The 27,167-nt window shown below is 46.4% G+C and overlaps 1 protein-coding gene across 1 annotated transcript in view; it reads right to left on the bottom strand.

Annotated features, from left to right (window-relative positions):
* The window catches only part of APBB3 (amyloid beta precursor protein binding family B member 3), a 250,568-nt gene that overhangs the window by 201,431 nt on the left and 21,970 nt on the right, over nt 1-27,167 (bottom strand). The window lies entirely within an intron of this gene.

The following is a 27,167-nucleotide window of genomic DNA, read 5'->3' as shown; positions in this document are numbered from 1 at the left end:
TAGCACTGCCCGCAGTGCTACCTTGTTTCCTGAGTTCCTGAGCTATAGTTATTCTTTGTTCCTGTTCCTGGGCTTCAGCTATTTCTTGTTCCTGGTTTGCACTGCTTGCAGTGCTCTCTTGACTCCTTGTTTCCTGAGCTGTATCTATTTCCTGGTTCCTTGAACTAGTACTGCGTGCAGTGCTACCTTGACTCCTGAAGCTTTGGTAATTCTCTGTTCCTGACCAGCACTGTCTGTAGTGCTACCTTGACTCCCGAAGCTTTAGTAATTTCCCTGTTCCTGAACTAGCAATGCCTGCAGTGCTACCTTGACTCCTGAAGCTTTAGTAAATTCCTGTTCATGAACTAGCACTGCCTGCCGTGCCCCCTTGACTCCTGAGCCTTTGCTCAATTCTTGTTCCTGCCCCAGCACTGCCTTCTATGCTACTTTGTTTTCTTGATTCCTGTTCCTGCACTATTCTAGTATACCCTTGTAGTCTCCTCTTCTGTATATCCTTTTCCTGTCCCTGCCTTTCTTCCCATTTTCTCGGTTCCAGTTCCTAGTTTGTTGTCTTTGTATTCTGCTGTCTGGCTTCTGTTACCTGGTATGTTTGTCACATGCTTTCTGCCATGTGTGCCCTGTGATTTCCTGTTAAGCCCTGCTCCTTGCAAGCTGCTTGTCTATTGTGCTTGTGATTAGCTCTATTTCTTTGCTGTTACTGCCTTGCGTGTTCCTGTTTGATCGCCAGGATCCGTGGGCACAGCTTATTACCTAGATGGTGTTTCTTGTTCACTGTGAGTATTGTCTTTGAGTTACATTTATATCACCATAGGTTTAAGCTCCACAGACCCTGCCTTTGCACGCATATCCTATATGTGGGTATTTGCAGTCAGTATCTGTAACAGCAATTGTGGGTAAGAAACGTACTGAGCTTCAGTCTTACCGTGTGGGGCTCCTGAGTGCTTTACCCCACACTCCCCTTTACTGTTAATGTTGTTTCATATATATGTCATGCATATTCGTCCTGGGTGTAGTTTTTCGGAATGCTAAATCGCCTCAGGTGTCCCCGTCCTTTCTGAGTCTTAGCCATCTTGTTCCTTTGTGCAGGGTACCTTTTGGATCTCTTTTCTCCTCTGACTTCCTGTATGATTAATGGCACTTCAGTACTCCTCTTTCTGCGTACTTTTGCTACCCATTTCCCAGTCCTTGCCACGTCCTTCACTTTGGTCCCAGAAAGTCCTGGACAGTCCCTGACACCAAGTAATGATTGGAGTGAATATGCAGTGAATTATGATTGCTGCAATGTATTTATCAGCTGCCTTGACATATTTTAAGTTGGTGGATGTTGTACATTTAGTTTATGTGTGGTGTAAAATGATTTGCATAAATGGTAAGAATACTTGATGATATTGAATATACTACTGGGGTGTGCTTAAATGTTGCGCTGCTTCATGGTTGCAGCTGCTATATTAATTAAAATCCTGCATGGAACAATCACCTTTAATTACAATGTCCTTACTTTATTTATTTTGAATGCACCTCTGCTTCTCTTTTATACGCCTCTTCAGTATATAAAGTATTCTGAATCTCATACTTTTCTGTCTTAAATCTTTTATGGATTCATTATTCTCTTATAAAGTCCCCTCTAATGATAACCCCTAAGTACCTAATGTACCTCAAAAAAGCTTCAATGCAAGGAACGGTTTGCTTTAGCATGCAAGACTAACCCCAATAAGCAATGGACTGACAACTAACTTTGGGTTCCTTGGTAGAGTGCCAAAAGCTGTAAAGTGCGTCAATGCTCATCAGGGGTAGCAAGCGCTATATAAATGCAATTTCACATTCAATGTACTGTTGCATATTTCTACACTATGATTGCTGTTAAGTAAGCAGTAGTAACTTCCAGTCAAGGGGTGGGATGTGGGTGTTCTAAAATGTGGTTTGCCTTGGAGGTTTTGGAACGCTTACAAACTCGTATATTTGTGAACATTCTCAAACTCCTCTTCGACTGCTTTCTGACCTTGGAATGTTCTCCTTCCAGTAAGGGAAGTAGAATATTTGCCGAGGTGGTAGTGAAAAGGCTTTGTCCACAGGGAAAAAAGCTTTACTCACTGATAAAAACAAGCATTGGCAAAGCCAATAGGTCTCACATTTTCAACAGTTTGCCTTTGTCAATGATTTTTGATGGTGCTGTACAGCGTTTGCAGATTGAAAGGCTTTTTGTCAATGCTGTAGAGCATCAGAAAAAATGTACCACAAAATCGAAAAACAGCTCAATGACGTGTACATGGCATTATGTTGTTTTGGCCCAGCATGATGACGTATTAATGTGAATGCAGAATGATGCTGCTGCCACTTTTTATTAATTTTTTTTTCTTACTGTTCCAAGATGGCAGGTGCCATATGTAGTAGTAGTAAATACAAAAAAACATATTCAAGGTGCATGAAACCACTTTGTGACAACGGAGTGGCTCAGCAGCAAGTGAGAGCTGCCGGATCCTCCAAAAACATGGAAAAAACATTTTTTCAAAGGAGAGTGACAAAAGTGGTGGGAGAAAAATGGGGGCGCAGGTGGGGGTAGAAATCAATGCAATGGGGTATGGCAGAGAGTGGATGTGGGAAATGGACGAGCTTGAGGCCATTAGGTGGAAATTAAAATACAATATAAAAAAGTTAGGTTGGAGGAAGCAATAGATGCCTGGGTGGAGAAAGGGGTGAAACAGGGAGCACATGGGTTGGGAGGTGGCTACTTGAGGGCAAGCTGCACACGAGGGAGAGCAAGAAAACACACGCACTCCTGTGCAATGTTACAAGAGAAACTAAAATATAGCTCCTAGAATTTGAGCAATGAAAGGATACAAATCATCCAATTAAAAGCATGGTAAACAGGCTATTCTCCTGTACAAGGACAAACAGAAGATGCACATTGGAAAGTCAATAGGTTTGGCGTGATAAATAAGTACATTATTATAGCTTTGATAAACTGTTGACCATTGTTAATAAAGTGAGGTATGTGGGGTTATGTGAGAAGATGCATATATACTGCTGAGAGAAGAGAGATGTGCAGGAGTTGTGGAAGAGGGGGGGGGAGTTGTGTGCATGAACTGTTGAAGAGCTGGGCCTTTGGAATGCCTTCTGGCCTAAGCTTTTGATTGGAGCAACGTTGTAAACTACCTATTCCATTAAAGTTATGATGCTTGTCTTACACTTAGAGCTGGCAATTTCTGTTGATCATACTTCAATTACTTGTGAAAAATAGCCTCGCATAAAAATGACATTCCATCCAAAACATATTGTAAATGTACACACAAGAAGAAGCAGGAACATATGAATAATGGATAAGGAAAGTGTTGACCGTCAAGTTGGTCTTAGGATACTATTGACAGGTAGCAGGTGTATACTGTTACCTAACTTAATGATACTCATTTATCATCCTTGGAAGGATGAAATGCTAAGTGAACCCACCAGTAATCACCACCAGTGAATGCACACAGATCCCTTGTGTGGGTGCATTAGTCAAGTTAAAGGCAAAATCCCAGTAAAAGGGCAATTTGTTGTTTTAACTTCAGATCATTGTATCATGCCAATGTTTCCATGTCCCTGCAGAAGAGCTGTAGGCTGTACCACTTAGCTGGTTTGTGGATATAGTTCACCAACCGAAAACATTGATTTACATAACCGGGCACAGAGTTTCGGTTTTAAATTTTCCAAAGCCTCATTTATTAATACCATATAGTGTATGTTGGAAACATGTATTTCAGTGCTTAGTTTAAGCCAGTGGTCTCCGGTGCTCGGCACCGGCACTTCATTGTCAGCACAATCATTTATGACAGTCTGCCACACGGTGTCACTGTTTATCTAATTTAGAGATGAGCACAACAGCAGTAGTTTATTAATTCAATGTACATTAAAATGATTATGAGTTGCCACCCCAGTGGTGTAGCAAGGTCAGGTGGTACCTGTTGCGGAAAATTTCTTGTCACCCCACTGCCCACATTAAAATTATTAAAATGAGGAAAAAAGAAAGTTACACATATTTTGCCATTTCGTCACCCCACTCAGTGACATCTTGTCACCCCCCTCTGTGATGACACCCACACCACAGCACCCCCCCCCCCCTTCCTATGCTACTGTGCCACCTAAGCCGTTCTTATACCTTTGGGGGCCTTGAATAGACTGAACTGTCACACTTTTAAGGTATGATGGTTATTAGTTGTGTTGGTCCTGTCATGGGTAGTGCTGTCAGAGACAATGGGTGGTCCAAGCAGCAGTAGCACCTGATGAGGGCCAGCACCTTTTTTTGTTTTTAATTAAGCACTGATATATTTTGAGCCATGGCTTCAAATTGCTTTTTTTACACAATCGTAACAAAAAATGCTAAATCCTGAACTAGTACTTAGGAAGAGTTGTAGTCTGTACAACCTGCCTCGGTTGCGGCTGCAGTTAAACATTATGAAAGGAAATCGAAGCGCACTGAAATCTAGCAGCGCCACAATAGAACCAACATTTGCTGTCGCCCACCTAAAAACAAGAGATAGGACAGAAATAATGTTGCGCAGCCTGCGGACAAATCTAAGTAAAGCCATCGGCTAAAACAATGCTCAGAAACCTAACAGCGGAGAATAGCAAGAGTCCCGCTCTTAAAAAGCAGCAGCAGCCGAAGACAAGTTCAAGTGTGGCTGCAAGATCACAGCAAAGCCGACAGCTGATAACAAGCTACAAATCACTAACACTGGTGTATTTAAGAAAAATCAATCAGCTGTACTTAAGGGCTTTAGCTGCTCGAAAGCAGAATCAAAAGTCCTATTACTCTGGCTACTTAAAATAAAAAATCAACACAAACATTGCATGTTCATGGCATCTCACTTAAAACATAAATAATCACAAAATAGGGAAAAGCAAAGAGATAACTGTAATAAAAATAGAAAACACAAAAATGAAATGTATTGTTGAATCTGGAAACGCCATCTATAGCATTTTTATGACTATAACGCGATATTTTATTTTCATGAGTAACACAAGGACATCTCTCATCTGGCTACCAAATGTAAAGTCGAAATGCCTGCATTAATACTGCAACATAATTCAAGGAAAAACGACTTTGAATGCAGGGTAACATGCCTGACTGGAAAGTACTTCCGATAACAAAGCTTAGGAAGAAAGCAAGCAAGACCAGAGGTCTTAAACTCAACAGCAGCGCGAAAAACTTTCTGCAACAAGCACGAAACACGCGAAAGGCCTTGCAGCGCTTTCCAGCTACTGACAGCTAGGTAAACAAAATATATATAGGGATGGCTTGCAGCGTGGTTCTGAACACTGAACAACCACTTTCGCTATTTAACCCTGAACAGCCCTCTCACAGCAGCCCATGCTTTTTATGGCCTCCAGATTTCAAGAGTTCCCACTGGACCACACCAGATGAGCTTGAGGGGGGGGGGGGGGGGGGGGTGAAGCAACACAGCAGGGGAAAGGGGGGTGTGGAGGAGAAGCAACACAAGGGGAGAGAGAAAATAAAACACATGCACTCCCTTGGAGTGCTGAAAGGAAAAGAAACAAGCATTTACAATGCAATGGTTTCGCCTTTGTTAAAGTTTGTGCTTTTGGTATTGCTTTTGACAAATGGTCTTTTCTAACTTCTTTGAATTATGTGTAAAACGTTGATGTGTTTTACTTTACACAGAAATATGGAGTGCCTCTCTGGAAAACACCCTCTCTGCACACGCCCACTTTACACATGCCTTCTCTTCACTTGCCCTCTCTACACACGGCCCTGTGCAGAGAGATCATATGGAGAGAGGCATGTGCAGAGAGGCCGTGTGTTGAGAGGCTGTGTGCAGTGATAGCGCATGTTGAGAAGGCATATGCAAAGAAGAGTGGGGAGGATACAGAGGTAGAGTAGGAATGCGAAAATGCAAGGAGGAGTGGGAGGTCAGAAAATAGTGGGAGAGCAAGAGAGAGGACAGAAGGGAAAGGGAGGGCATGTAGGAGGGCAGGAGTAAGAAGGAAGAAGGAAGAGAGGTCAAAAGGAAGAGAGGGCAGGAGAGAGAGGGAAGGCAAGAAGGAAAATAGGCAGAAGGGAGAGGGAGGGCAAGAAGGAGTGGGAGGACAGGAGGGAAGGTAGGAGTGTGTGAGAGAGGGCAGAAAGGAGAGGGCGGCAGGTAGGAGAGGGAGGGCGGGAAGGAGAAGGAGGGCTAGAGGAGGAGAGGACTTATAAATAAATGGCATTGTTATTTACATTGCCAACAGCTCTCACAGCCCACACAGCTCTCTCAGCCCACACAGCTCTCAGCCCAACACAGCCCACACAGCTCTCAGCCCAACACAGCCCACACAGCTCTCAGCCCAACACAGCTCTCAGCTCTCTCAGCCCACACAGCTCTCAGCTCTCTCAGCCCACACAGCCCACACAGCCCTCAGCCCAACACAGCTCTCAGCTCTCTCAGCCCACACAGCTCTCAGCTCTCTCAGCCCACACAGCTCTCAGCTCTCTCAGCCCACACAGCCCTCACAGCTCTCACAGCCCTCACCACACAGCCCACACAGCTCTCACAGCCCACACAGCTCTCACAGCCCACACAGCTCTCACAGCCCACACAGCTCTCACAGCCCACACAGCTCTCACAGCCCACACAGCTCTCACAGCCCACACAGCTCTCACAGCCCACACAGCTCTCACAGCCCACACAGCTCTCACAGCCATCCGCCCACACAGCTGTCACAGCACAGCAGTTGCTCTCAGTGCAAGTGTGCACTGAAGCAGGTACTGTAGTAGAATTGGCCTATACCATGTACTGCACTGTGACATTTACACAGCACTTCATCCCCGGGCTGTGGAGCGCTCTGGTTTGCACGGAGATCCTAGGTGCAAAGGTTTAAGATGGCGTGGGTTCGAGCGTGACCAGTGCCTGTGATGCTGGGTGACGCGTGTGAGGTCTGGAGATGGGGACTCTGCGCAAGCGCAGATCGGCCCTCTTACGTGGCTGGTTATAATATACTACTTTGCACAAGCGCAGACATGCCCTGCCTCTTACATGGCTGCGCAGCCAAGTTTTAATGTGCTCCATTTTTTTTTGCTGTTTGCAAAGTCCTCTTATTCCTGCTGGCACAGAGTGGTGCATCTTCGGCGTTTCACCCTGTGCGAGATTTGTTGAAGGAAGGAACAGATAGGAGAGGGGCTGCTCCATGACACTGTGGTTTCCTTGACAGTGGTTGCTCACTTTTTTTTGCTGGGGGAACGAACAGACAGGCTGACATTGCAGCACGCACACAGAAAGACGGACCTTAGACACTGCAGGCACACAGACAGACAGAGACTGCAGGCACACAGATAGACGGACACTGGAGGCACACAGACAGACAGACGGACCCCGGACACTGCAGACACACAGACAGGCTGACATTGCACGCACACAGACAGACGGACACTGCAGGCACACACACAGACAGACGGACCACGGACACTGCAGGCAGGCAGGCAGCCGATCACCGCAGGCACACAGATAGACGGACATTGCAATCAGACAGATGGACACTGCAGGCGCACAGACAGCGGGACACTACAGGCACACAGACAGATGGACACTACAGGCACACAGACAGACGGACACTACAGGCACACAGACAGACGGACACTACAGGCACACAGACAGACGGACACTACAGGCAGACAGACGGACACTACAGGCACACAGACAGACGGACACTACAGGCACACAGACAGATGGACACTACAGGCACACAGACAGACGGACACTACAGGCACACAGACAGATGGACACTACAGGCACACAGACAGATGGACACTACAGGCACACAGACAGGCACCGTATCCTGGCCGGTTGACATTGTAAACCTAGACACAAGGGTTGTTTCTTATTCCTGCTGGCACGGAGTGGCGCATCTTCGGCGTTTCACCCGGTGCGAGATTTGTTGAAGGAAGGAACAGATAGGAGAGGGGCTGCTCCATGACACTGTAGTTGCCTTGACAGTAGGTGCTCACTTTTTTTTGCTGGGGGAACGAACAGACAGGCTGACATTGCAGCACACACACAGAAAGACGGACATTAGACACTGCAGGCACACAGACAGACAGAGACTGCAGGCACACAGACAGACGGACCTCGGACACTGCACGCACACAGACAGACGGACACTGCAGGCACACACACAGACAGACAGACGGACCACAGACACTGCAGGCAGGCAGACAGCCGATCACCGCAGGCACACAGACAGACGGACATTGCAATCTCACGATATGATTTGCATTGAATGCCCTTAGAAATCCAAGTTACTCTATACTGCTAATGCGCACCTGCAAAGCATTTCTATTCCAAATGACAAGGCTGCCAAAAATAGTAGATATAAAAAAAGCTAACTAAGAGTTTGCGCCCAATATTGCATAAAAAGGCAAGGCTAATCTACTTTAACCTGACATAATCGACGTGATGATGACTTTTACCAGTAATACTGAAGTAACACTCAATGAAATGAATGAAGTTACAACAACTCACTATGGAAATAGGCGAGTTTAAAAAAAAAAAAAAGTAGATGCATGCCTCATGAGCTGCACTCGTCGACGAAAAAGTCTACTTAAATTAAAACGACTGCTCTTTCTGCTGCAACACTTCCAAGGTGCTCCAAGATGTATGTATGTCAAGCTTTGCATGCAGCCTGTACAAAAGTCCCTGCAGGTTTCAGATACAAAAGGCAGTGAGCGGGCTAGGGTGCTAGTATTATCTCTACCTAGTGGTGAGTGCAGAGTGGTGAGTGCAGAGTGGTGAGTGCAGAGGGGTGAGTGCAGAGTGGTGAGTGGTGCAGAGTGGTGAGTGGTGCAGAGTGGTGAGTGGTGCAGAGTGGTGAGGGGTGCAGAGTGGTGAGTGGTGCAGAGTGGTGAGTGGTGCAGAGTGGTGAGTGCAGAGTGGTGAGTGGTGAGGGTGAGTGCAGAGTGGTGAGGGTGAGTGCAGAGTGGTGAGGGTGAGTGCAGAGTGGTGAGTGGTGAGTGGTGAGTGCAGAGTGGTGAGTGCAGAGTAGTGAGTGGTGAGTGCAGAGTGGTGAGTGCAGAGTGGTGAGTGCAGAGTGGTGAGTGCAGAGTGGTGAGTGCAGAGTGGTGAGTGCAGAGTGGTGAGTGCAGAGTGGTGAGTGCAGAGTGGTGAGTGCAGAGTGGTGAGTGCAGAGTGGTGGTGAGTGCAGAGTGGTGAGTGCAGAGTGGTGAGTGCAGAGTGGTGAGTGCAGAGTGGTGAGTGCAGAGTGGTGAGTGCAGAGTGGTGGTGAGGGCAGAGTGGTGGTGAGGGCAGAGTGGTGGTGAGGGCAGAGTGGTGAGGGCAAAGTGGTGAGTGCAGAGTGGTGGTGAGGGCAGAGTGGTGAGGGCAGAGTGGTGAGGGCAAAGTGGTGAGTGCAGAGTGGTGAGTGCAGAGTGGTGAGTGCAGAGTGGTGAGTGCAGAGTGGTGGTGAGTGCAGAGTGGTGAGTGCAGAGTGGTGAGTGCAGAGTGGTGAGTGCAGAGTGGTGAGTGCAGAGTGGTGAGTGCAGAGTGGTGGTGAGGGCAGAGTGGTGGTGAGGGCAGAGTGGTGGTGAGGGCAGAGTGGTGAGGGCAAAGTGGTGAGTGCAGAGTGGTGGTGAGGGCAGAGTGGTGAGGGCAAAGTGGTGAGGGCAGAGTGGTGGTGAGTGCAGAGTGGTGAGGGCTGAGTGCAGAGTGGTGAGTGCAGAGTGGTGAGGGCAGAGTGGTGAGGGCAGAGTGGTGAGGGCAGAGTGGTGAGGGCAGAGTGGTGAGGGCAGAGTGGTGAGGGCAGAGTGGTGAGGGCAGAGTGGTGAGTGCAGAGTGGTGAGTGCAGAGTGGTGAGTGCAGAGTGGTGAGGGCAGAGTGGTGAGTGCAGAGTGGTGAGTGCAGAGTGGTGGTGAGGGCAGAGTGGTGAGGGCAGAGTGGTGAGGGCAGAGTGGTGAGGGCAGAGTGGTGAGGGCAGAGTGGTGAGTGCAGAGTGGTGAGTGCAGAGTGGTGGTGAGTGCAGAGTGGTGGTGAGGGCAGAGTGGTGAGGGCAGAGTGGTGAGGGCAGAGTGGTGAGGGCAGAGTGGTGAGGGCAGAGTGGTGGTGAGTGCAGAGTGGTGGTGAGTGCAGAGTGGTGGTGAGTGCAGGGTGGTGAGTGCAGGGTGGTGGTGAGTGCAGGGTGGTGGTGAGTGCAGGGTGGTGGTGAGTGCAAAGTGGTGAGGGCAGAGTGGTGAGGGCAGAGTGGTGAGGGCAGAGTGGTGAGGGCAGAGTGGTGAGGGCAGAGTGGTGAGGGCAGAGTGGTGAGTGCAGAGTGGTGGTGAGTGCAGAGTGGTGGTGAGTGCAGAGTGGTGGTGAGTGCAGAGTGGTGAGTGCAGAGTTTTATTTTTGATTTAAAGAAAAAAAATGTCATGAGCAATGCCAATAGCTCTACCTTTAATGATGCCGAGACCATTGCATTGCAAATGCTTGTTTTTTTTTTATAACTAACGGCTTGCTGCAAAACAGTAGGTAACCAACGTTTGCGCAACCTGTATATCAAGATCCTCACGCGATATATTCTCACTCGGCTGTTCAAAACTGCCCATGCTTGCTTTTAGACGCATCGCTTTCTTGCTTGCTAAATTAACGTATTTAGGCCCAAAGAAAGCATTGACTGGTTTAACCCCTTTGAAATGGCCGGCGTTCCAAAACATAAACCACTGGAGCACTTGTAGTGACGTGCGACAGTTTGCTACTATTCTGCCGTTCTCTGCCATGGCTCTGGGTTGGCGGAGGTCAGTAGCAGTGACATTGGTTGGATCGGTTGTTCAGATTCATTAGCATAACATAATCGAACATATGTACTTTAAAAAGCACGTTCACCTCGATGCTGAATAACAGCTGTTTCTTGTTACCCCCAACTCGTACTCATTTTATCGACCCCAGATGAATGAGAGGCTGGGTGGGCCCGCCGGGATTTGAACCTGTGACCATGAGGTCTAACACAGGCCCCGGCGATGGGTGCAGAAATCCACTGAGCCACCAGACGAGGCCTCTACAAATGGGACGCTTGGAAACAGAGGGCAAGGAAAGTATTCCGTTACTGCACCCACTGCGTGGACTCCCGCATGTGTTTTACACCCGCTGGACTCCAAGGCTCTTTGGAATGCTAGAACTACAAGTTCTCAAACATCTTTAACAGTGAAAGAAAAACACTTTAACTCGGTGACTACCTCCCACGCAATTTCTAGCAACCAAGAATAGTTCCAGGCAGCACTTCAAATGTTTATTTCCCTTCGTTCTGTAGCACAATGCATCACTGCTCTAGCTTTGATAATTCCACAGTAAGGCATTCAAATAACCCGGCTACACAGGTGTGCTAACCCCTTGCTCCACCTTGAACCTGCGGTGATGTGACTAAGCCTATTAGCGTGGCTTTTGAACGTGATCCTCTGTGTTGGGACTTTTAATTTCAGATCGTTCCTGACCTTTCATCACACTATGGCCACCGGGCATTTTCGAACTCGATATTCTTGAGTTAGAGCACCATTGCTAATGGGGCCACCAGAGGGCAGCCTTGCCTCTCTGCTCGCTTTTGACAGCATCTTAAATATACATTTTTGTACTCTCTCCGGGCCTTAGTCGGTACGCTATATTCCTTTTATGCCCCTTCCCTAGAATGTGTTGGGCTGGGGTTCCGTAAGCCCCGGTACCTGCCTGTGCTCACTCTACCCCGAAATGCGCTTACAGGATCCATTCCCCGATATGTGCCACTACCCTGGTAGTTCGGCCTAATCTGTAGCGCTTGTAAGTCGCTCCCGTTATTTCATCTTGTGTGATTTGGTTCCTTATTATTTATTTATTTAAGCCAAACCAGTTCCGCACGCGCTGCATCTATTCCCGACGGGGTGAATATTGCCGCACTAAGTTATTTATTTATGTGTTTTTGCTGCACCGCGCGCGCAAGGGGGCAGGGCCACGGGTGCAGTTGGTAGTAAAAGAGAAGAGACCCGGTGTGGATCTCGGGTGCCTGAAGCCAATTGGTAACGCTACTAGCTACGCTCCTTTCCCGACAAAACGAAGTGCGGGTATCTTTTAACTTCTTCTCACTTGTGCGTGTTTCCGCCTTGTTGCCCTTACGCCCAAAACAGGGTTGTTAGCAAACGTACTTCAAAACCTTTGGTGCAAATTAATCGTCTACTGCCGTTTGCCCCGTACCATCGCCCGCGGTCCCTCGCCCTCAAAATACCGTCTGTAAATAGTTCAGAAGGCCACTTCGAGGCCAATGCTTAGACCGTGCCTGTTGCTTTATCACTAAGCAAGCCAAGAGTCTTTTAACCTCCTCATCGTACTCACCATGTACCACACCAAGCTCGTACTATACTTTTTCCGCTTGTGCGCAGTTTGCGGCCCCCCGAGGCCTGGCCCAAGCGCTGTAACATCGTGCATTAAGAAAAAGGTATTCACAGCTTAAACCGCGCTCCTAAACATTTTGACAACATTGCAGAGGGAAATTTGAGCCCCGGCCTCTGTGTACTCTCCATCCCTACATTTTTGAATTGTCTCAGGGAATTATCCCGCTATCACCATAGGGGCAGTGCGCGACCCGCCTGGATCTCTCTCTGTTTTCACTCGATCGCATGCTGCCCTCGTTATGGCCCCCGTTCTGCCCGCACCAGTCTCTACCTTCTGTGCCTGCTCCGGGCCCTTGCTCACCTCGACCTCGCCTATGTCGCCGTCCAACACCTGCCCGGCAACGTCCTCCGCTTCTTCCGGGGCTCCCTCCAGGCAGGCCACGGGAGCCCCGCGTGGGCCGCCATACTTGTTGTGGGCCGCCGTCTTCCTTCTTCCCCTGGGCGGCGGGGGGGCGGGCACTTCCGGCCGGCCGCGCTAGGATTGGCCGGCCGGCCAGTCACGGGGCGGGAAACGGGAAGAAGAGACGCAGTAGTGCCGGCAATGCCGGACCAGACACGGGGGCGTTCCCGGCGTCCCGTGACGTCGGCAAAAGCCAAAGAATGTCGGGAACGCCCCCGTGTCTGGTCCGGCATTGACGGACAGGCCCCTCGTCCAATGGCAAGGCTCCGTTTACGGAGCCAGCCAATCAAGGACGAGGGCCGAACCAAGCCACACTATGCAACTCAACAGGATTTCGCCTGCGCCGAAAAGATGCGCAGAGCGCATCCTTCGGCGAGGCGAAACCTAAAAAAGTAGTACCCTAAATGTGGGAAGTGGAAGGTTACAAGTCAGCCAATCAAAAGGATGGTGAAGAAACTACACTCCAAGGGTTGGACAAATACAAGAGGAGGGCAATACGTCAAATAAGAAGCAAAGAAACAGGAGTGACAATAAGGCAAACCCATGGTAAGCAATGGAAAGGCACTCAGCCCACTGGACGTTTTTAGTATATTCCAAACAAGAGATTTTGCCTATGGAAGGTGAGACCTAAGAACAAGCACTTTGACAGAAGGCTCCATTCCTCTCTATTCTTTATACCAGATCAATCCACATAAAGCCCTTGTGCAAAGCCATATGGCATTGCCTCTAGTGTGTCAGGAGCATCTGCCCATGCAGCTTTCCTGGAAGACTAAGGGGGATATTAATGAAAAGAAAAGACCCATGAAAGTTTGTGAAGTACATATGTCAATCTTCTTCCACACCTTCATGTTTTTTCATAAATAGGGCCTTTTGTGTTTCAACATCTGAGGAAACATCTACTTCGACAGCACCTGAAAGTCTCATCCAAGTTTGATATATTAACATACACATCATGCACTGACATTCCACGTGGTGCTTTGTTAGCACAGCATTTATCTTATATCTGTATCAATGGTACTCATTTTATTGACCTTGGAACCACGACAACTGACGTCTCTTCCAATCAAACTTGATCTTGTGGTTATGTACTTCAAGAGGTGCTCAGTCTTACCAGCTAATGGGCTGTAAAAAGTGAATACAATTTTAAACAGGATGTTATAACACATTGTTTATAAAAAAATATATCTGTTTGTTTAATATTGATTTTAATTAGCGTCAAGCAGTGCTTTAAGTGGGATGAAACAGGTGGGGACAGTGTTTTCTAAAAGGGGTGTATCTAAATAAGCATACCTTTGAGAGATGTGGCATAAGTAATTACTTACATGGCTTAATAAATGTAAACTAGAATCCTGTGCTTCGTGCAGCAGGCCACCTCACTGGTATCTGAATGTTTCTCTTTAAGGTTTCTAATTATTGCATTCAGGCTTTTCACATAACAATCAACACATAGAACTAAACCAAGCCAGACTTGCTAGCCTTGTGGATGCTTCTTAGTAGTATTAATAAATGAATAACAACAATGATGTTATTGCAAATTACCAAAATTAAAAATGTTTCAAATCTGAAAAATGAGACTCTGAGATAAACATTACAAAGGGTATGTGGAAGGAGTGAGTTTCAAAATATCTTTAGCGCCCTTGTTCTCCCCTTCATACCACTTTTGTTCTGAAATCTCTCACTCTGTTAGGCACCTAGGCCCTTTTTCTCCCCTCTTTTTTCTGAAGTACTCCATCTGCATATCTCACCTCATCTCCTATCTTTTCATCAGTTTCTTGCTTGGGTCACTTCCCCCTTTCACCGATCAATCATATTCCCTACCTCTGTCTCACACACTCTCTCTCTCACTTTCTTTCTCTCTTTATCTTTCTTCAACAGCAGTGTATTACTCCATCACATCGTCACATAAAATGGTAATTGCAATTGGCAGATATATGTGACCATCACTCGGTGCGCTCTTCAGAGAGCCCAATGATTGGATGAAAGTGCAGGCTGGACATCTATATGACCCACTACATACACTGTTAGAAACTCACAATGCCTTCAGCATTAGCTTGTACATCCACCCTCATACCGAGCTCATGCATTCACCCAAAGGTGACTCAGACCTCAGCATGCACTATTACTAGAGTCATACCATGTATGAGAAAACATAGAAATACAGCATCTGGAAAAAGCTAATGTTCTAAGTGAATGCAGGATGAAGTACAAGTAAAATGTGTAATTTTAAATGGATCACCTTAAGGGTTTTTACAGTCATCGCTGCGAAATTGATCTGTTTTTGTTTTTGCTTTAAAGTTAAGGACGCCAATATAGGGACCTGTAGAGACCCAAATAAAATACTTTTTATTACCACAGGATTACAGTGCTGTGAGGACCCGCCCCATTTAAAGTCTGAGAGTCTACTAAAATGAATTTCATAAGAACCGTCAATCATCAGCAAAGATATCTACAGGTGGAGTTAAGATATAAAATGCAGTCCATTTTTGTAAATGCTGTGCAATGATATTGCTTTCTACTTCTTTCAGAAAATAGAGCTTATCTATGAAAAAATCATCTGGGCAGGAAAACAGCCGCAGATCCTAACTGCATCTGACCAATTAAAACAGGCAAATGCTCAACTGTTAGAGCATTTCCCAACACTAAGATCAGTTGAGGTTGAATTATTGATTTATAAGATAAAATCAGGGTCCCCTTTGGACCTTATCGCAGCCAAAGTCATCCCTCTCTTGGCCAATCATTTGTCTCCCTCAATCCAATCTCTCATTAATCTCTCCCTGAGAGATGTACCGTCAGAATGGAAAGCTGCACAGTTCAGGCAGATTCGCAAGAACACTAAAGTCCCTTGGACGGATCTCTCCAACCTCCGCCCTATTTCAATCCTTCCGTTTCTGGGCAAATTACTGGAGAAACATGTCAACAATCATCTCTCGAATCATGTCGAACTTACGGGCTGCTTAGACCCCTCCCAGTCCGGCTTTAGGCCCAAATACAGCACTGAATCAGCACTGCTAGTGGTCACGGATAACATCAGGATGACCCTAGATAAGGGCCACTCTATGATTTTGGTGCTGTTGGACCCATCTGCTGCGTTCGACACAGTACCACACCGTATATTGCTCAGAAGACTAAAGGAGATCGGACTAAGAAATTCAGCCTTGCAGTGGATGATGAGCTTTTTATCAGCTCACTCCCAGACTGTCAACTTAGGCCCGTATCGTTCGGCTCCGACAGAACTGTCCAAGGGAGTTCCTCAGGGCTCATGTTTGAGCCCTACGCTGTTTAACATCTATGTCGCTTCCTTGGCCAATCTGAGGACGCATGGGTTCACCCCCATATCCTTTGCCGACAATACTCAGTTGCTCTTTCCATTCAACAGATTTACTCCTTCTGTGCAGTTGGCCTTCTCTAACGGTATGAGAGCTATTTTCCACTGGATGAAGAGTAATTTCCTCCAGTGCAATGTGGGGAAAGCAGAGATTATGCTCTTCGGAGAAGCCCCTTCCCTATGGTGGCTGATCGATCTAGGTCCTCATCCTGCCCCCAAGCTGACGGTTAAGAACTTGGGTATCCATTTGGATCAAGCCCTCACTCTGAAGGAGCATGCTGCTCAGACAGTCGGCTCCTGTTTTCACACAACAGGCCTGCTCCGTTGAGTCTTCCCTCTGCTCCCTGACTCAACCTGGAAAACTCTAACTCAGGCACTTGTTTTAAGCCGTCTCTACTACTGTAACGGCCTGTAACGGCCTGCTGACTTCTGCCAGTGATGCCCTGCTCAGCAGACTGCAGGTAGTCCAGAACACGGCGGCGCGATTGGTCCTCAATGCTACTCCTAGGACACTTTCCCGCCCTCTTCTTATGCAGCTGCATTGCCTTTCTATCCGCCAATGGGTAAGATTTAAAATCTGCGCATTTTTCCACAAGTCGCTGTTTAATTTAGACCCCTCTTACCTTTCGGAGAAATTTACACCGTATCTACCTTCCAGATCTCGTCGCTCAGGTGTCAAAAATCTTCTTGTGGTGCCTCGAGTAAGGAAGGCCCTCTCCCATTTTGGCCCTTGATATTGGAACGAGCGCCCCATAATTTTGAAAAAATGCATCACCTACAATTCAGGAAGCTGCTTAAGACTACTCTTTTTTGTGCTTGATTCAGCTGTAGCTGCAATACATCCTCACGGTCCGTCCTAAGCGCAGAGATACCCCTTATGGGTTCAATGCAAGCGCTATATAAGTAAATAAATAAATAAATGAGCAAAAACATGGGGTCAATTTGTTTCATACCTGTAGGCTGAAAACCTGGCCTGATTTTACTGATTGGTGAGTCGATGTGCTCAGTACCTACAAAAACATCTTATAGCTTCCTCGTTGTCCTCTGTGGATTGATCAATACTTCAGCGAGAATTAACGAATCTTCCAAAAGGGGAGTGGGCGAGACTTTCTGGTACTCCTTTGGGGTCACCTTATCAAAGTCTCCAGGGAAAGATTTACTAATATTTGCACACATGCTCTTGTTTCACTAGTGACTAGCACACTTGTTCAGAGCGCAAGCGCTGAACCCCCAGTACTTTCGTGCATATGAATAGGTAAAATAATGGGCCTCATTGTGGACTTTGGATGAGGAAAGAAGATTATGGAGGGCCTTCTAGGGAGTGTCAACCATATAAGTTTTTTCTCTCATCGATGAAAATGCCCAAGTACTCCCCATCACATGTGCCCTTAAGGGCACTTAATACATACTCCTAAAGGCTCAGGTAATAGAGCAAATCCAATGCCATTTTCAAGCTAACAGGATAAGTGAGCTTAGAATTCACACAAAGTGACAAGATTTTAAAACAACAATTTACCTTTCTCGGCAGATTCAAAGTATGCATTTTTTTTTACCGTGGACAACGTGGTGCTTGTTTTCAGCTAATTGGTGTCTGGTGCTAAGAGTGCGGAATGCCACACAAAACAAATAACTTAAAAAAAGTGAGAGTGGCACATTTTATTTATTTAGCGATAACAGCATAAAAATATACTTTCTGAGAAACAGACACATTGGCAACAACCCAGCCACATACAGATCGATTGTTTCCTTGCACTGACTTTATCGCGCCTCGTCGTTCTGCTGCCGCAGCAAAATGTGCCCAGTTGCAGGGCATCCTTATTCATTAGGAGCTAAGGTCTCACTAGCTGCTTGTGCTTACTGTGTAGTGGAATGACAGGAAGTGGCCATAATAGATGGATCTCTTGATACTAAAAATGTACAAAAAAAGCATAAATGGATGGAGCAAACTTGGTCCATATGAATGTGCACTTGCCCTGAATTTGTCGTGCATGGAAGAAATGCATTTTGTAGGAAACATAGCGCACTGCATGGGCGAGGTATTGGTTGATGTCAATAGACTGTAGTTACTTTTGTGTACTTTCTGTAAGGTCCCTGGTAGGATTTAAACCTGCGCCCTAGAGGCTGCACACACATTTTTCAGTAGTAGGAATTTGAACCTACTATGCTGTCTCGCCAGATCAGGTAGATCGTTCTACAGTATATAACCAGCTGTCAACGATTATTCTATGTCCCTACAGCTGGTACTGATCACTTGGTGCTGGCATGTTACACTGATACGGGAGTGCTGCAGATTAGACCTCATGTTATCTAAACTTGAGGCTCTACTAAGATCTCATGTTGTTCTACCGTACATGTGAGTAAGTCATCCAGTCTTGTTATTTCCCTGCATTTCGGCCCTTGTAGATCTACATTGACCAAGGATAAAGTAAAACTATAAGTATAAATGGATGCATGCATATATAAAATGTGTAATGACCTCCAGGGACCATATTATGCATAGTGCCCACGGGGCCCAAAAAATTGCTAACGTTTTGGAAGTGACCCTTGGACTACTGCCCTTTCCTAAACTAACATTTTTTCACAGTTACAAAGGCATGTGTGCATGAGTGACAAGCTCTTTTTGAGGAGTAGGTAACACAGAAATGGTTTGCAACCAAAGTCGCAAATCACAAATCATTGCTATGTAGGATATGCATCGTAGTTTGGAAGGGACACCCTAACCATGCCCGTTCCAAATTGAGATTCAGTATGTAAACCAATTTTGTGATTCGCCAAGCAGGGACCAATGGGAATACAAGCCATTTAGTGGTTCAACGCCCTCTGATTTAGGGAATCGCATTAATTGCCTTTGTACTTCTGTCCCTTAGTGAGAGGCTTGTGCAGTAATATGTAAATGTCTGAGTTTCAAAAGCAGAAAAATGCATAATAACTTGAATTCCTTTCTTTTGGCCTCCAAGAGCCAGTCATTTAAGCAGAAAAGAGTTTTAAATTTGTCGTGGGGATAAAAGGCTGAACCAGAATGCATATACGAGAAACTAAAATCCAGGAATAACTGAACAACATACTTCACCTGGGATAAACTGAACAATAGAATTAATCTTTTCTTTTTTCCTGGCTGAAAAAGGAAAATAATGCTGGGTTCATTCTTTTTACCAATGGAACTGTAACTAGGGTAATGAACTGAAGCACACAGTTGTCCCTCACAGTTTAAGCTGCACCACTGGTGAGCAGCATTCTTGTGTGAACAAAGCTGAAAAGAGGGCATTTTTAACATAGGTATTAAGGTACCCCTTTTTGAAAGTATTCGCATCTCATCATACCTCTGTTTTATGCCCCACACCATCCCTATCCTGCTGTGACCTGCAAGTCTAAAACACTTTAATATGGGTTTGCCCCTTTTCATTAAAATTCCCCTGGGGTGGGTCTGGGTCTGGAGTTGGCCGCAGTGTCTGGTCGCAGTGGCCAAATCCCGGTGCCAGTCAACTCCCACCCCATGGCTGGCCAAAACCTACCACACATGGCCTCTGGCTGTATGCAGTGTGGGGTTGTCCACAGGTCCTGGCCTGTGGTCAGGCTCAGCACCCCATACCGTACAGGTGGCAAACCACCCATCACACACTGTCTCTGGTCATGTCCAGCATGAGATTGGCCTCAGGGCCTGGCCTTCGGACAAGTCCCACCTGTGCCCAACCTCATGCAGACAACCAAAGTGCCACAGGAGGGCCAGTCCCATTAATAGGCAAACTCCCATGGATGCCTACCCCACATTCTTCCTTTTTAAAACTTTTGTCTCAATCCTGTGGGACTCCTGTGGGAGCCAGAGGGTGCTTGGTCAACCTCGGGACTCCCGTGGGATTGTGTGCCCCAATTTCTTTTTTAATTAACCCCAGTTGGAATCTCTGGGACCCTCCCCCCCTACAAGGTTTAAGGGGTCAGGGTACTCTTACCCTGCCCCTTATACCATATTTTTTTATTTGCAGGACACAGAGACTACAACCCCAAGTCCTGTAACAGCAGACGCAGCATTTTTGTTCACATTGCGACCAGCCAATGACAGTGCAAGCTTTCGCAGGCCCATTTAACTCCTGCGGTAGAAAGACAGCTGATGGGAAAAAGCCCTCTTGACCACTCGAAACACTTTATTATATGAATTTGCCGCCCCACAGGAGCTCAAAGGTAGTCCAGCAGGGCCAGCCACCCAGATATCTTGATATTTTAACTGTGATTAGTCGAAATGTATTAAATAGATTTACACTGAATCACAAGAAGTACAGATTCTGAGTATAGATTTAGCTTTGGTGTAATTCTGTTCAAATATTTTCTCTGTATCGTTGTAAAATGTTTCCTATGAAAATTTCAGGAGGAAAAAGTTTTTGGGGACCCCTTTTCTCTAAGCCCCCGCTTGAGAGCTCACCCGAAGCTTTCCAGAAAGGAGCTAAGGTGTAAAGTTTTGTGAAGATACAACAAACAGCGCCAAAGTTATTAGCAAAACAAAAAATGAACTTCCTATGGAAACTCATGTATAATTACACTACCGCCACTATGTAATAAATATATATATATATATATTTATCACCAATTAGAAAAAATATATGCGGCACTCTCCTTGGACAATTAAACTGGACTTATTCAAACCATCACTCTCCTCCTATGCGTTTCGACCAACTAGGTCTTGATCACGGTAGTAAACACAGTCCTTTGTTTGTTTCCTCTATTTATACAGAATCGACACTCCACCCGCAATGAAGCATTGTGGGATCAGTAGTTCCAACTTTAAAATTCAATTATCATTTCATTGAATTAAACATTCTTGATGGATATGTGTGGTACCTTGCCATGCCCCAATCGTTGCTAAAACCACATGTGGGGTCATTTATGCATACATGTGTAATCTCCTGATTATTCTGCGCATTATACTTTTTGACCCTTTGGCCATTATGTAATTTTACATTAAGTATGTGTGGATTTTAGGGTATTTATGAGCAACGTTTGCCCATCATCCCTCAGTACCACATTTTATGACAATCACTATGTACGTTTGCGGTAATAAGATTAACTATGGAGAACGTTTAATCCAATGCTCGATCCCTCAGTTCTTATTTACAGAAATTCGATAGGTCCCGGTTTTGCTTACACTTTGTGGAATATATTTTCTACTTCCGAGGCGACACAGTTGGATAAGATGACGTCAGACGGCCAGAAGTAGGTTGGTTTCCATTAAATACCGTACACGTTAGACTTTCTGGAGAATTCGTAATTTGAGTAGACCTGGTATAGAGATGGTTTTTCAATACCATTTCGGTATTGCTGTATATATTTTATTCTTCTGGTTTTCGCCCCGATTCACTCCCCCTCCCTATCTCTTCTCTTTTTTATCATCCTTAAGGTGAGCCACAGTTGCCAGTTCAATATAGAGAAACAAAGTGGAAGGGCCACAGCCCAATATATGTGTTTAGCCGCTACTTCCGACAATTAATTGGAAATTGAAACATTCCAATCGGTATGTGCATAAACAGTTCCATTGGAGGTTTATTATTGCCACATATTTGGACAGCTTCACTTTGGTCACTTGGTCTATGGAGGTGTGTGCGGTAGCACTATTGAGGTATTTATTTCTACACAGTGGTGGTGTGTAGGATAAGTGTACCTTGGGACGCGTTTGTTGGAGTCTTACTTGCCGTCACTTCAGGATATAGTATATTTTGTAGTTTTGAACAATATAGGGTCACGCATGAGATATATATAGGTCCTGCATAAATTACCTCATTATGAGAATACCATGTGGATATGTAGACAATAAATAGTGTTTTTTCATGTTGTACGTGCAGCACACTTGTTATGTTAATGCTAAAGCCCTAGTCCTGATGAGGTCCAGAAAATAAGGGGCTGAAACGCGTCGACAACCTTTGAAACGGACACCCTTTAAATTGAGATTCGGTGACAAATAATAATCAGCAGTATAAAGTAGAAGGATCATATAACTGATCCCGTTAATACTGCATTAATAAGGTGTATCTGTATTTTTGAGGAATGCTCTTTAGATAATATGATATAGAGCATCCATATAAAGAATAGGGGCTTTTTGGAAACAATATGTGAATGCTTAACTTTTCATTTCTTATTTGTTGTAGATGTTTTTGTAAATTGCTTGCTGTGATGTGTAAATAGTACAATTTTATATGTATAGTACTAAAAAGAGTGTATATAGAAAAAAGTATGTGTTGTAAAAAAACGAATATACAAAATATTTGAGTAAATAAAACAATATTCAAAAAGAGAAATACATACCCGGTGGATATAATTGATTTGTTGAGGTAATGGGCGGTAAATGACACTTAAAATTGTATAGATTTATTCTAGAAGAAGTGCTCAGGTCCAATATGTTTAAGTAGGCCAAAAACTCGAGGCGTGGCCTAACAGAGCAGCAAGATGGCCACTTGCTAAGTGCGCTCTGCTGGCCGAGCTCAAAATCCGGCACTTACCTGGCATTAAGGGACTATCTCTCACCAAAGTGAGCATCTGCTGGAGGTTGAGCCTGTGATCCCCCTCCTGCAAAATTGGGAATCGGCATTGCCGTGCAGCTGCAGATTGATCGTCCAGTGCTCAGGGCCGTTTCTACCATTAGGCAAGACTAGGCGGCTGCCTAGGGCGGCAAAAGTGGGAGGGCGGCAAAAACCATGAGTTTTGAAAATCTCATGAGTGAACGGCCGCCAAGTCTTGCCTAATGATAGAACCGGCCCTGGCCCTTGAGTGAACTGTCTTCGATCTCAAAAGCGCATTTGCATCTTCAAATATTCAACGTGACGTGATGTGACGTCGTCCCGTTGGGCGCCACAGGGGGCAGCCATGTGCGCCCGCTCTCGTCAGACCTCTGTGCTCATCTCGTGGCCACGTCACCGCTCAAGGCAACGACACACCGGACACCCAGAGTACAGGTGAGGAGATCACAGTTCTACTTGTGTTGGCTGGTGCACAGCCTACATCACTGGGGACTGCATGCACCTCTTCCTCTCCTTGTTTCCTACGCAGTGGACAACACTGGAGACTGAGAGTAGACGGGTACCCAGTGGCAGTTCCTATAATCGAGAATTCTTCATTTAGATAACGATAGAGAACTATTTGTACTTTCAGAGTTTCATGTACGCTGATTACTTTAATATTTCAACCACTTCTATTTTCTGCATTTTTCTGTATCTTGATGCGCAGATTTGATATCTTATTTAGACCTTCATTAAGAGTACCTGTTTCTCCTGAATTTTATTGTGTTAACTAAAATTCATGCGGACGTCTGGATGTTATTTAGAGTAGGAGTTGTGTGCGATTAATGCTGCCTCAAGAGCGTTCTTTGCCAATCAATCAATAGCCTTGCACGAGTCTCTGCTCAGCCAATAGCAACATATAAAGGGCACTTGGATGTAGCCAGCTGCTGCGACCCCGATCTTGACCTTTTCTGGGCCACGGGGGTCTAGAAAAGCAGCGCTTTGTGAGACATGTTTACCCTTAGCATTTAACCCCTTCTTGCGTATATCGTAGGACTGAGCAGTAAAAGGGATGCTGTTATGAGGCAAAAAGGTCCGCCCTGTGACGTCACCGGTGGATTCAAATGGGGGCGCGACCTCGCCGTCATTCACCCAGACATTTTAGCAAATAGACGTCCATAAATATGCATCAGAATTGCTTGTGTTGTTAAAAAGGGTTCCAAAGACAACCGGTAACCAAAGACCCTTTTATGTTGCCCGGCGGTATCGCCTCTATGACCCACCAATATTAATCAATGAAGAAGCAGGCGCTGGAGACTGGAAGGCGGGAAACGAGGATTTTATTCTCTCCGGAGGAGAACACATCAATTCAGACAGCAAGTATCGTCACGAGGTGCTCTAACCACATCTCTGAGGCCTGGCCTCTTATACTGGAGTTTACGACCTTTATTACACATAACACATTCTCGCAATACTTTAGTACTAGAAAGAACATCCTCGGAATCTCCCCTTCAGACCCGTTCCCACATACATTTACAGTCGGATTCCCCACCCCGGTCACAACAGGTGATAGTTGTCACACAGCAGGGCATTCCGCCGATTCACGGAATGCATGGGGTTGATCGGATCTCATGGGGTGGGGGCTTTGATCGGTTCGGGGGTCTTTTGATGGGGAGGGGAGGCTTCCTACTGTACGGGGTAATAAACAGTATCCGCAGAGCCAGGTGGCAGCCTGGGAACAGGGAAGACAAACGGGGATACAGGAAAAGGGGGTTTGCATCAAAAGGGTTTGAGGCCATGAAAGGAATGAGGGGAGGTGTCGCGCTGGGAACAGGATGAGATTCAGTGGTGAAACTGCGCTGGAGAGGGGTTTATGACCCAAGACATGAGAGAGCGGGGGTTGTCAGTGTGCGGGGGAATGCTTGTGAGGTTAAGAGAGAGAGAGAGACGCGCTGGCTATCAGCGAGGGGCAGGGAGGCCATGGTGCTCAAAATGGCTGCCGCTTACGCGCACGAATGGGCTTGGAAAAGGGGCAAGATGGCGCCGATAATGTTGACGTTTTGCAGTCTAATCTTTAACAGTCCTCCCTTTTCAACATATCTTAGCCAACTTGCTTACTCAATGTCAATCTTCATCAAATTCCTAACCTCGGCATCATATATTGCTCTCATACGTTCGTTTTCAAAGTCCACAGTCTTAGGGCAAATACAATTTGCACATAATGAACACAGAGGTGGCAGACATTGAATTCCTAAGCATAGACCGCACATCACAACTACAGGAATCAGGATAATGGTGAACAGTCTCCAACCCCAGTTCTTAACGGTGTTCCAGAACCAACCACCAAGCGACCATTCTTCTTGTTCCTGGTGTACTTCTGAAGAGAGTCTGTGAAGATGTTCGATGGCTTTGTACACTGAGGGTGAGTTGTCCGGTATGTATGTACAGCAGCTGGACCCAATGATGCGGCATGCTCCACCACGGTCCGCAAGAACCACATCCAGGACAAGGCGGTTCTGGAGGGCCACCAAGCGGACCGCTTGAAGTTCAGCGGTGTTGTTAGCAAGGATACCAGCCGTGATGTTCATTGTTGTCTCGACTGCTTGAGTCAGATGTCGGATGGCACGGCTGTTTGCCATCGGGCCCCAGAGGGGGACTAGTCCTTTCATAGCATCGATGAATTGCGCTCCTGTTGAATCGGCTTGTTCGATGTCCTTGGCTCGCTTTTGTCTGTGATGATTTGCTGGTGCCACATAAGTCGGAGGAAGGATGAAGGAAATGAAACAAGTGCCCCCCCAGCCTTTGGGGAGCCAGGTGTAAGCCTTCGTGCCGCAGACGAAATACGTGTTTGGAGATGCCACAAAGGAAGGCGGGTCGATGGAGTCCAGAGTTCTGGAAAACCGGCAGGCACTGTGGCCTACCAGCTAAGTCCCAAGCCCTTCCATGCACATGTGGCCAGTGACGTTGATGACTGACAGGGCCACAGTCAGAGTGGCAGCCGTTCGTTTTCGCAGGTAGGAGAAGGTGGTTCTGGTTGGATTATTGAACACTTGCATTTAAACTTGTTCTTTAGCAGGGATGTCCAAGTGGATTGTGTTGTTGTTGGTCTGCGGGCAGAAGTGTGTCTTTGTTCTGTTCCGCCAGACCCCGTGGTAGAAATGCGTTACCGTTTTGCTGGAGGTGGCATTGTCCTTAAAGCTTTCTTGCAGAAGCATCAGCCAGGCAAGACAGGAACCGTGAACTGAGAAAGGTGAAGGGATGAATGGTATCGAGTGTCCAGTGGCGTGGGGTAGCAACCCACAGATCCAACAGTTGGTGGCATTGGTGGCAAGGTTGTGCTGGTGAAGTAGTTGTACGAAGGAGTTATTCCAAAATTCTTTTCGCCTCTCTCTGAGTTGGGGAGAGAGCGAGATCAGATAATGTTCCTTCATGGTGGTAGGCTGGACAGTGGTCAGGAATGTTTCGTGAGCAGGTGCATTTTCTTCCACAATCCAGAGTGTGGTCATGAGGAGAAAGCAGAGGAGGATTGTGATGAAGAGCGCAATAGTCTTTGGGCTATGGAGTTTGTCTGCTTTTGGGTTTCTGCGGTGGGTATTTCCTGTTTCCTTCATCATCTTCTTATTTGGCGCTTCCATCATCTTCTTATCTGGCGCTTCCATCATCTTCAAGGGGCTCGGTAGCGGGCAGAACCACAGACTTTGCTTTGCTTCTCTCCGGGTAACCCTTGGTAGTGTTTAGGTCACCGTTCTGAGATTTAACTCAGTCCGTGGTCTACTTAGCCGAGACTCCCTCCTTTCGACGCAGGAAATACCCTTCTTTTGATGGCACTGTGGGATCAGAGAATTTTGAAAGTTCAAGTGTGTCGGTATCAGGATAGCAGGTTAGTGACGGTCGGTCCTTGTTCAGGAGCTCTTCTTGGCTGTCGATGTTTTCAGTCGAGGTCAGGGTCGAGGAGATCTTCTTACAGTGGTGTGCATGCAGCCAGTTGCGTTTTCCCTCCACCCGTAGTGCTGTTCGGGTGGTGATGAGGACTTGCCAGGGGCCCGTCCACCGGGGTTCCAGACTCTTGGCACGCTGGAAGTTCCGGATCAGGACAAAATCCCCAGGCTGAATGGTGTGTCCGGGACCCCTGGAAGTGTCAGGGATGGCATGCAGCACCTGTTGATGGATAACAGACAGCGTTTTAGTCAACTGACATAAGTAATCAGACATTAGGACGTCCGGGACGTCATGAATGGAAGTTGGTTTTGGTGCAGACCAGACATTCATAGGCCGGCCGAAAACAACCTCGTATGGTGTCAAGTGGTGTTTGGTGGGGGTGGAACGCATTGAAAGCAGCGCCAAGGGGAGTGCGTCTGGCCATTTCAGTCCTGTGGTAGCTACTATTTTGGCCAATTTTAGTTTCAGTGTGGCGTTATGTCGTTCCACTAGTCCAGCAGATTGGGGGTGGAAGACTGCGTGGAACTTTTGTTTTACACCCAACCCCTTCAAAATGAGTTGGATAACTTCAGCTACGAAGTGGGGGCCATTGTCGCTCCACAAAATTCGACAAAGGCCGTAACGGGGGAAAAACTCCTTTAACAGTACTTTTGCTGTGGCCATAGCAGT

The sequence above is a fragment of the Lissotriton vulgaris genome, chromosome 7 (assembly GCF_964263255.1).
Source record: "Lissotriton vulgaris chromosome 7, aLisVul1.2, whole genome shotgun sequence".
In the NCBI taxonomy this organism is placed as follows: Eukaryota; Metazoa; Chordata; class Amphibia; order Caudata; family Salamandridae; genus Lissotriton; species Lissotriton vulgaris.
The sequence above is the reverse complement of the archived record's forward strand: the minus strand, read 5'-3'. Positions and strand labels throughout refer to the sequence as shown.